Source organism: Protopterus annectens, chromosome 2.part1, assembly GCF_019279795.1.
Source record: "Protopterus annectens isolate FY-2018-M chromosome 2.part1, PAN1.0, whole genome shotgun sequence".
NCBI classification, from domain to species: domain Eukaryota; kingdom Metazoa; phylum Chordata; order Ceratodontiformes; family Protopteridae; genus Protopterus; species Protopterus annectens.
The window spans coordinates 717645017-717657405 of NC_056729.1; the positions used below are offsets into that span (position 1 = coordinate 717645017).

The 12389-nt window shown below is 41.6% G+C and overlaps 1 protein-coding gene across 3 annotated transcripts in view; it reads left to right on the forward strand.

Annotated features, from left to right (window-relative positions):
* The window catches only part of GUCY1A1 (guanylate cyclase 1 soluble subunit alpha 1), a 1258709-nt gene that overhangs the window by 1068779 nt on the left and 177541 nt on the right, over positions 1 to 12389 (forward strand). The gene's annotated exons all lie outside the window — the stretch shown is intronic.

Here is a 12389-nt window from a genome sequence, read left to right on the forward strand (position 1 = left end):
CAGTGTCTGCTGCATCTCTGCTGCCATAGATGCCTATTGGGGACTCCATGAGGGATCCAAAGTTGTGTTTGAGGCTAATAAGGGAGTTCAACATTCATGGGATACCACCTTTCCCTTCAACGGTGTCCTCCTTCTGATTTGCAATTCAGTAATGGCAGGGGACCATCACATTGTCTCCCAGTGTTTGGAGGACAGTGTCTGGGTTCTCTTGGCTCTGGCTAGTACCATGCATTCATGTACCTATTTGTACAGTGCCTATGTGTATGATTTCACAGTTATGCAGCTACATCCCATTGCCATTGGTGCAGTGAAGACATCCACCTCTGTTTTCATGGCTGCAAAGTCAGCTTTGGAGAGTTTTTGCCAGGTGATTGTCTTTCCGGGGGGTGTGGCTGACATGTTGAGTTCTATGTTGATTACAGCCTGTGTGAATCTCACCATGCAGGGATTGACATCTGAGGATGAGCCAGGTCCCATATTTAAGTGGTAAACACAGGTCAGGGTTGCTGCATCCTCTACCATGGGTCGGTATGAGCTAGTCTAGGGCAATGGAACTGATGAATCCCAGAAGTGTTGGGCCACTGTACTGGCAATTGGCTACATTCCCCAGGTGATGGAGGGGTAGTTGAAGACTCGTACTATGTCAGTGTTGCATTGGACCATCAGAGATAGCAGGGTGTTGAGGAATGTGCATTGATAGTTTAGGGACATAGATGTGGAACCATAGCAAGCTATGGTCTCGATAGCACCATTACCCCAAGGCAGTTGTACCGGAAGTATCTCTAATGCATTATGATGGGATGCTAGTCTGGAGGTGTTCCTATCCATAATAAATATGGAGACACCACCACCACCTGTGGAGGTGTGGTGTGGTCCATGTTTGGGGGCTGACAGATGTGAAATGCATCATAGCCTGTTACTGCAGGTCTGCTGCTGTGAACCACCTCTCCATTACAGCAGACATGTGTCTTCCACTCCAACTGCTATGATGTTAGATGTCCACTGTTGAGTAGCATGACCCTCAAACTGCATACATGTAGCTATGTTGGTAATAACATTAGGAACAATGCCTAATAAGGCAACATAGGAATGGCAAGACACATAGCCAGTACCTGGCAACCCAGCAGTGACATATGTAGGACATCCATGGCAAGTCATTGAGTTCTATCAATCATGCCATCTCAGGCAGAGAGGTCCTGGATCCCCTGAGAATGGCACATAATGTGTAAGCCAATGTTGCAGTTAACCATCTGTTGATAGTATCGCAGCATCATTCTGGGTGACAGTGGTACACTGCCCAGGGCTACTGTCACACCTGCTTGAACCACATAATCAGAAAGTTCAACAATGTATCCTGCCATGTAGTCCAGGGAGGTGTGTCCCAATTCATTCACACCCACATGGATACAGAGTGATACTCATAGTTGTTGTGGAGTTACATGACTGGCTGTGTCATGTGTTAGATGCTGGCATGTGATTGATATTTGGTTATTACCTGCTCCATATTCAACCTAGTGAGTGGGATGTGTGTGCCTCAGTATTGAGTTACCCATGATCACTGCATTGTGCAAGGTGGTTAGCCTTAAAGGCTTTGGTTGGGAGCACACTGTGTAGGTTAAATATGTGTCCCTTGGCATATGCTATATTGCAGTGTCTGAGTGGGTGTCTGCCTTACTGGTCTGTGTTGTTTGGGCAGATGCCCATTGAGTGCCTCTGGGAAGGTGGGTGTGTGGATTTTCACCATGTCAAAGTGGGTTTCATGGTAAGCTACGTATTTCACATGGTGTGGTGCAGGTGTTGATCTTATCCTTTTGACCTGCTAGTCCATTATGTGCTGGAGATGCCCACATTGAGTGATATATGGGTAACCCTCACAGGTGAGTTTAGAGGGGAGGGTTGTCTGTGTACATGCGGCAGTTGCAACAGTACCCCAGAATGGACATGTGCACCAGATCAATGGTTGAAAGCACAGATAACCGCCCTTCAAACATGCCAGGAGGTGTGGACATAACTAGTAAGTACTGGGGCGACATCTGTGATGAACGAGTACTGCTGATGGATAACAGGTGTGCTGCACTTCATGACACAATAACCTGGTGAAGTGCAAGCCATAATGCTAGTTGAAGTGCAAGACAGAAAGAACTTGCACGATGTACCGGTGGCAGAGAAGGTAGACTGGCTGCCACCTGTAATACTTTACCAAAGCTGTGCAGTTATCAGCATCTTTGGTAATGTGACAGTTTAGTAAACTCTGTATCTCATGGAGCAACTGCGTAACACTATAGTAGACATACCTAAATAGGCAGTAGTTCTAATCCCAATACTGACAGGTGTGTGTTTAGCAATCATATACTATCTGGCTCACACCATTTTTGACCTTTGTACTACCCTTTACATTTCCCTTCACTCCAATTTAGTAGACCTGTTGATGTCATCCACCTCAGAATTACCTTTGGTCGATTTGGAAATGTATAAGCTCTGTGGTGCATATAATACCTGCATAGCACTATGGTATGAATACCTAGATAGGCAGGAGTTCTAATCCTAATGCTGGCAACTGTTTGTGTGTGAGGATTATATCAGGTGTGGCTTATACCATTTTGATGTGTATTCCATACACGGCTGGTGACTACCCCTCACTGCCATTACGTTATACAGTGTGGTGACAGCATCTGCCTCACATGCAGCAGGTTAAACCATTGTACTGTCCTCTGTACAGATGTGTCTGGAATAGCCATATGTTTGAAACCTATACGTGGTTGGAAGTGGTCTGTGTGCCTTAACAATGCCCATGTATGTGATATTATAGCCAAATAGGCCACAATGTGTGTACTGACACATGTGGCAGCATGAGGTATCATACCTGACTGAAACATCATGCTGATACGATTTCTGCCACCCTCACAGGTGGCCTGCCTTGTAGGTGCAATACATGAGTACAGATGCTTGGTTTTACAAGTGAACTGTACCTGTTAGGGGTCACATTAAAGGCTGAAAGAGGTGTGGACTGTCATAATGCGGTCCTAATTAGTATGTAACAGGAACACCTTGCATATTAAGAGGGGTGTGTACACAATTTATATACACTGTATACCAGTAATGTGTCACACATGACTTTATCTTAGGACATTTGTCCAGCACAATTTGATGGACTCTGTCCAGACATCTTGGCACTGACAAGTTGTGAGGTATGCTACAGGAATGTTAAATTCACATTAGATAGGCACCAGTGGTGACCACTGTGATACAGTACAGTTAACCCCAGCGCAAGTGAACATGCACAACAAGCAATATACCTATTATATAAAGCAATATAGCTATTACTGATGGTTGTGTGTATGACAAATTGCATGCGCTTCACATGCCTGGGGTATTGCCAGGTAACAACAGAAGAATGTAATACCCACCAGCTACAGGCTGCTGTCCCATATGCAAACCAGAAGGTCCTAGGTAGTTGTGAGAGGGTTTATTGTCAGCAGAGGCACATGTGACCTTGTTATAGGATGGATGCCTCATGTCTGCACATCTACAGTACTAACCACAATAATACACAATGTCCTGTCCTCACCAGAGATGTGCACCTCTGTGCACTAGAAAACCCCATCCACAACACCAACTGGACCTGACACATGCATGTAGATACAATACAGATACATGTATGTCTGATACATTAGTGTACTAATCCCCACTGGGCCCTTACCTGCACGCTACTCATCTAGTGTGTGTGTGTGTGTGTGTGTGTGTGTGTGTGTGTGTGTGTGTGTGTGTGTGTGTGCAACCCACATCCACAATGCTTCCCTCAGCATCATGGCTTGTGCATTCAGCGTATGGCCCAAGTGTGGTGAGGAGCTCCTTTGTGGGTGTCCATGGTGATTAGTTGGCTGGGCTCCCACCTGTGTCTAGCCAGTCCCTTGCTTCAGCAGCCCATTGATGGGCATGGCATTTGAGGTCAGTGTCCTGATGTTGCACATGCATGTAAGTTCTGCTTTGCAGTCCAGCATCATTTACCCTGTGGACCACACTGTTCTACAGGGCAGTCCTCTCCTGCCCATCTTCTGCTCTTCATCCACATGACAAGGCCTAATGTCCAATCACATATCGGGTGATGATGTTGGTTTCCCCAACAGAGAATGCTGGTAGGCAAGCACTCTGCATGTTACCTGGAAGACATGAACAGGAAAAGGTCACAGGACTTCATACAGTTTTCAAAATGCACATCAGCAGTGGATATTACTTGCAAATAATCCAGACTACCCTGGAAACCTCCATGCTATCATGGCTATAGCAGCTTGCATTAAACATCTGTCCCTGAGCTATCTTATTCCCCCAGTGTTGGACACTTGATTGCATAATCCTCTATCCTCCATTCATTTCTGTGTAGAGGGTTGACAGTGGTCACCTTCCATGTGGATAGTGTGTGTATGGTGGCAGGTCTGTTTTTGATTGTGGTGTGTAATGAAGCTCTGAGCACATGCCTGAGTTCATGTAGGAGGCAGACAATGACCTTAGGATGCCCCATGGAGATATGCTGTTGTTGCCATCAGTAGGCAATATGTACATGTTCACCATTGCTGTGGTGAGGAGTGTGTTGATGTGCATATCTCCATGCAGGATTGGGGGGACAGGGTGGTGGTGTTCCCACCTAACCTGTATGATGCAGGATGTCTATATCCATGGCATGTGTGTATGAGGTGTTCTTTACCCCCAGTACAGGGTGAATTGTGTTGTTTCATCTGAGACTTACAACATATGTGGAGACATGGTTGCAATTGTCCTTGGTGGTGTGGATATGTCCAATTCATAATCATAGTCAGCCTTACAGGACATCACCTGTGAACTTGCATGCTCAGATATAGGTGGACTTGCTTCAAAGTTGTTGACTGCACCTATGTCTTCCTGTACAGCCAATGTAGCAACATATTATGTGGTTTGTGTATTGCCGCTGTCTACCAAAGGGGATTACTGTACCTTGGTGGAGGCTGGATATACAGGTCAGGTACTGCTGTGTCCATATATCTACAGTGGATATAAAGGATACACACCCCTGATACACTGCCTGGTATTTGTGCGACTGGAACATGACACCACAATAACTCATTTCATAACATTTCCCACCTGTAGTGTGACCTATAGCCTGTACAATTCAATTGAAAACATAACAATCTGGTCTGTGAAAACATATGGAAATAATACTCAGTACAATAACCCAGTTGAATGAGTGTGCACACCCTTAAACAAGAGTATGCACCTCTTGAGATGGTTACAGCATTCATCCGTTTTGGTCTGGACTCTAACATCATGGCACATCTTCACTTGGCAATAGTTGCTCACCTTCGTAGAAACACTTTTGGTTGTATTGCAATGGAATTGAACAGGTTAGAGGTCACATTCAAGATGAGAAACATTATGAAATGATCTGCTATGGTCTGATTGTCATACAGCACACAAACCTGGCATTCCAACAGGGGTGTGCGCACTTGTGATATCTACTATATATAGGTGTTGATATAGCTGGTAGTGGTAGGCATGAACAGAGACTCATAACACAGGTGGACACTTCTCTGATTAATACCTGGTAATCATGCCTACTCCAGTACCCATATCAGTGTCAGGGCAATGCAACCACTCATAGCTGTACACATATATGTCTGTTGTATGCACTGGCACTGATATAACACACGTGCAACATGTACAACCTATTTACCTGACTGCTTGAACCCCATGTGATTAGTTTTGTGCCTTCCAGCTGAACATATGCATATATACATGTGCTCAGGGGATACCTGGCATACATTAATATTGAATGTAAGTATGGCACACTGTATTTTCAGTCTTGCTGCTCAATCATACTTTTCAACCTGTTACACCAGTACATCTGGACAATGGCACACATAAATGGGTGTCAAAAGGGACATCAGTACTGATACTGTATTAATATAGCTGCACCATACATTAGTATGTTGATTGCGCAGTAGAGTTTGACATCACTGTGATAACCTAGAAGATGTCCAACAGTCATAAGTAGGCTAGTATGTTACAATGCCATTGCTCACAGACCTGCCAATGGTTTGGGTGACATAACACAGGTATATGTGCATGTGACTACAGATATCAGTCACAAATGTGATTATTGTCCATCGGAACACTATATACTTGAATGTTATTAAATCAATATATCACATGCAGTTTAACACACATGTCTGCAACAGTACTCTACTATGCACATGCCCTTTATAGGTGTGTTAGCTTTACAAGGCAAACGTGTCATACTCATAATCACAGGTAACATGGATATGGAAAACAGCCCATTAACTGGCATAGCAGTGGCACAGTCACAGCTGTTTGAGAGACACCCCTGCGGTTGTCATATATGAGCTGTCCTTTCACACGGCCAAGCTCATGAGCTATGTTCCCACATCGCAACCTCTCAGAGCATCACATCTGGAAAATTCCTAATATGATGGGGGGATAAATAGGGGCGGACTTTAAATATACCTGCTACAACCATAGGAAGTTCATAGAATTATACATTTAGCATTACAGTGATTATTCGTAAGGATATGGAGTCTCAAACTCAAGTGTTTGTCACTACCTGATGAATTAGCTATTTGCCAGTAAAGTACAGATCTCAGGAGGAAGAGACAAAAATACATGATGGTAAAATGTGGACATTCTGTGAGGATCTGTACAGTTGAGAGGTATGTCTGTGATATCTCCCACTGCAGAGAGGGCCAGATGCTATGGCCATAGCAGCTGTTTAGCAGGACATTAGTACAGCATGTCTTGTTGGGACATATATTCCTCCAAACCATATTTCCTATTATTACAGATGAAGTACTAGATTCAATTACTTGCTTACATGTTCCACTTACCTTTTTCTTTCTTCTCTTTTCCACTTTATGTCTTATTTATTTCTCTCTCTCTCTCTCTCCCTCTGCACTACAGGGATAGAACTGGTTTGATTAGGTGGCAGCTTGGCTTTTGTAGGTGATGCTCATGATCAGGTGATGGCCTGTGCACCTATTGGTGTTCCCCACTTGCTAATTGCATGCAGAGCAGCTGTGTAGTTCTTCCAATAGCCAATATCATGGCAACACACTCCTATAAATGCGTACTCCATGTGGGCATTGGCCCTTTCCCTTACTTGTGAGGAAGACATCCTGGAGTTTATTTATTTTAATTTATATTTGTTAACCGGGGGTGTCTGACTGAGCCGAAAAGACCCTTTTTCAGCAGAGGCCCGGGGAGAAAAGCTCCACAAAGAAAAATTACAGACACATTTAGTTATTTAGACATGATCAGTATACACACAAATTGCAAGAGACATGTTTTTACAGTGGTATGTGGCACATAAACAGTTACAGTGGAGAGAACAAACAAAAAAATATTAATTTTAAAAATAAATGTAATTAATAGATTTGTGGTGTACAGCTGAAATTTGGAACATAGGTAGAATACATACATAGTACACAGGTGCAGTACATACATTGTAGTTTAGCCAGTGTTTGTGAGTAAGATTGAAAACTATTATCAAGTGCTCTAGATTTTGTATGTATATGTTATCCACTTTCACTAGCCTGGGGAGCAATCATGGCACTGCCAACTTTGCTTGAGATGTTGCCTGATGTGGTCTTTAAAGGAGGCTTTGGATGATGTGTTTTGAATGCTAGTAGGGACAGAGTTCCATTTTTTAGCCACTGAACTACTATATAGTGCATCTCCAAAGCTATTGTAGCTGTTGGTGACTTCTAGTAGTAGTTTGCTTGATGATCTAAAAGGCCTTTTGGCTGAGTGATGTTGTACTAGGTTTTTGAGAGCAGGACACTTATTGGGGATGTAATAAATAGCATGACAGAGGCAGAGCTGATTGTAGGTTAGGAGGTTGGGCAGTTCAAGCCAGTGGAGCTGTCTCAAAGCAGTACAGTGATGAGTTCTATATGAACAATTTTCAGCAAAGCGGGCAATTCTGTTATAGCAGGCTTCCATTTTGCTTAGTTCAGTTTTGTTGAGATTAGTCAGAATGGGAGATGCATAGAGTAGGGTGGATAGAAGTTGGGAGCGAGCAATGGCTGATCTTGTGTTGTTGGTAAGAAATGGTTTTTAATAGTTAAGTTGAGATGACTATTAAATTTTATGTGGGAGTCTATGGTCATTCCCAATAGCTTAGCCTGTGCCACTGGAGCAATTGTAGTAGCATTTGTGAAGTAGATAGTGAATTGACTGTTAGTGTTTTTGTTAGAACTGGTTATAATCATAAGCTGAGTTTTCTTTGGATTGAGGATAAGTTGGGCTTTGGTAAGGTAATTTTCAACATTAGAGAATGCTAGTTGAGTTGTTTGCAGGAGGGTGGGAATGTTTTGTGCAGCACAGATTAAGGTAGTGTCATCTGCATACTGAATTATAGATGCATGCTGTGTGGAGGTATGGAGGTCATTTGTGAAGACTGTGAATAGTAGTGGTCCTAAGATAGACCCCTGTGGGACTCCTATAGTTATGGGCAGCTGAGGAGAGAGAAAATGTTCCCATTTCACAGCGTGGTACCTGTCAGTTAAGCAGCTTTGGAACCATGTAAGAGTGGAATTTGATAGATGATATTGGTTTAGTTTGTTTAGCAGGATTTGGTGTGAGACTGTGTCAAATGCTTTGGACATATCCAAAAAAAGAGTTGACACTTGTAGGCCTTCATTTTTGAGATGGTTTACTGTGTCTGTGAAGCAGAGGAGGGCTGTAGTGGTACTATGGCAGGTCTGAAACCATGCTGAGTTGGTGACAGGATGTTGCTGTCTAGGAGATAGTTTCGCATCTGGGTATGGATGCATTTCTCTAGGAGTTTGGCCAGGGGGGAGAGTAAAGCAATGGGTCTGTAGTTATTAAGTTCAGTGGAGGTCCTGCCTTTATGTATGGGTGTAACATAGGATATTTTCCAGAGTTTGGGCACATAGTTTTTAACAATTGATTTGTTTATGAGAGTGGAGACTGGGATAGCAATAGCATCTGCTGTGAGTTTCAAGAAATAGCTGGGGAGTAGGTCGGCTGCTGTTGATGAGATTTTTAGTTTGGAGAGCATGCTTTTGATTGAAGTGGTGGAAACTGTTTTGAGAGTAAAGCTTGTATTAGTGTTATTTGTGTTGGGGGGATCGTGAGGAAGGAACTGTCCTGTGATACTAAGGATAGAATTGAGTTCACAAAGTGGGTTGTTGAATTGTGTTTCGATGGGAACTTTAGTGTCATGGGTGGTTGGTTTAAGGGTAGCCTTTTGGGTGGATTTTAGTAGCTGGTTTACATTTTTCCAAAATTTTTGTGGGTTGTGTTGGTATTTAGTTGGTAATGTTGTGCAGTAGGATTTTTTTGTCCAGCCTAATGCATTTTTTTGCACGGTTGCGCAGTTCTTGGTACTTAGTTAGGTTTTGTGTTTCTTTGTTTTTTTGATAGTAAAGCCAGGCAGTGTCTCTGGACTTGAGAATTTGTTTGGTTTCATTACTGAGCCAGGGGTTTGTAGAGGTTCTAACCTTGATTTTGCGCAATGGAGCGACAGTGTCTAGGTGTTGTAGAAATGTTTTGTTGAAATATGCTACGGCCTGGTCAAGTGGGAGGGTTTTTAGGGGGGTCCAGTCACAGTTACAGAGTAAAGTGTTGAGGACCTCAGGAGATAATGTTTTTGTGTTTCCAGTGGATATATAGTTAGTGGTTTTGCATATGCTTGTTCTACTATCTATAAAGTATATTATGTTGTGGTTATGTAAGGTGTCTGGGAGACTGCCTGTGTGAGGGTACAATGTGGGGTTGTTAGTTAAGACCCAGTCAAGGATGGATTCCCTTTTAGATTTTTTATCACATCTAGTTGGAATTTGGACTAGCTGCTGGTAGGCATGGAGATTTATTAGATTACTTGGTGGTTCTGATATACAGGTGAACCAATCTAGGTTGAAGTCCCCCAGAATAAGAGTTTCGTGTGAGTATGTGGAAGAACACCAGGATAAGAAGTCTTCAAGGTTAGCAGGTGTATTACCAGGTGGAATATAGATCATAATTGTGGTGATGACCTTTTTAGGGTGAAGTTGAAGTTGTGAGATAAGTATGTCCCAATTATATGGGGAGGGGTAGGAGTTTGGTAATTGACAGACAGTTAAGGCAGTTCCACCCCCTTTACGAAGTGGTCTGTCATCTCTAATGATATTGTAGCTGGTAGGGAGAACTTCTGAGTTAGCTATGTTTTTATTTAGCCAGGTTTCTGTTAAAGCAACTATGTCTGGGGAGTAGTGTGCTATTGTGACCTGGAGTGCAGGTATTTTATTTTTGATACTTCTAATATTAATATTTACCATTAAAAGATGGTTGGTTTTGCTGCAGTTGTTGATTTGCCCAGGGATGAAGAAAGTGGGGGTGTTATGTTCTGACATTTGTGTTGGAGCAGTTTGTGTTGGACAGGATGGATTTGGGCCTGGGTTGGGGTGGATATCCCCACTTATGGTGAGCCTGGAGTATCCTGGAGTTGTGTGGGCTACAACCTCTTACAACAAGACTTGTGGAGACAAGCCAACTAAATGGTGGGGAAGGTTTAGGACTTAGGAGCAGAATGTGAGTATTACTGTTATATGTTTGGAATACTGCTAGTTTAATGGGGTTTGGCTGCACATGCTACTTCTGCTTGGTCTTCAGTCTGACAAAGTGTTGTCTCTGCCGTGCTCTCAATTGTAGGGACATCCACATAATGGCCACAGGTTAGCCTGTTATGTATGGGCTATTCCCCAGACAGGTGTTGTCCTTGGAAAATCAGTAGCATACTCTGGTGATTGCATTATGTAGATGGTAACACGTTCAGACATTTTATTTGTTTTGCTAAGAGATTGTTGTATGTCTGGCTATTGTGTATGGCTTATCATGATTTTGTAGCAGTGCACTGTTCACTCATTTATTTAGACTGTGGGCGGGGGCAGATGTGAGTGTCATGACTGCTTTTGTATCCAGCTGTGCATGCTGCCCCAGTTGTGGGTGGTCTATCAGCAGCATATGTTTGTATGGGCATTTTGGGACGTGTATGTATGTATGTATATATATATATATATATATATATATATATATATATATATATATATATATATCTGTATATGTATGTATGTTTGCATGTATATATATATGTGTGTGTGTGTGTGTGTGTGTGTGTGTGTGTGTGTGTATACACACACACACATATATATATATATAAAATGTGTGTGTGTATACATATATATATATATATATATATATATATATATATATGTGTGTGTGTGTGTGTGTATGTGCCTGTATATATATATATATATATATATATATATATATATATATATATATATATATGTATATATATGTATGTAACATATATATATGGGTGTGTGTGGGTCTGTGCGTGTGTGCATACATACATATATATATATATATATATATCTATATATATATATATATATACACGGTATTTATTGTTAATATATCTATATATTGTTGTACACATATATGGATCTCCCTACATATCTCACTCTGTCTCTATGTATGTTTCTATTTATATATATATATATATATATATATATATATATATATATATATATATATATATATATATATATATATACATATATATATATATATATATATATATATATATTTATATATATATATATGTGTGTGTGTATATATTTATAGATATCAATCCTTCCTTACTGCACACTTGTCTCTTTCCTATTGTAAACTGGATGTAAAGAAGGGTATGTTTGAGACAACATCCTCAAACAATACAGCAAAGGTGACTTACTGGTAAATTGTATAGTCTATGGTGTGCAAGGTCCTGGGTGCAAGGGCTTTTTACTTTGTTGCTAGGCAGAACAAGGACCGTTGGGTACAGAGTGATTAAGGCAGTTTTGAGCAGCTTTGAAAGGTTTGCACTGGTTTGCTTGATGGTAAGCAGGGCTAACATATGGTTAAATGAATAGGTGCTTACATCGTGTAGGCTTCGCTTACCTGTGCACAACTCTGCTTAGCATTTACATTTAAACAATGCTTACACCTGCTAAGCATAGCTTAGCCTTGGTAACCAGTGATCACATTCCAGTCTGATAAAATAGCAAGGTAATGACATATTTAATAAGTGTACTTATTTCCTCATACATAATATGTTTCTATGTGCTGTCATTAAAGTAGCAAGGGGTGTGAGTATACTGTATGGGACACCTGGATATACATGGGTAGTACCACAATCTGTTCTTTTTGATTTGTTTCATACATGGGTACTGTCCCAAGTTATATGCAGTCACACTTGCATGTTACACGAGCTACAGTTCACTGATTGACAGAAATAGTTTAACGCATACGGTATCATTATGTTAGTACTTTTAACAGTGCCTTTTCAAGTAAGAGTA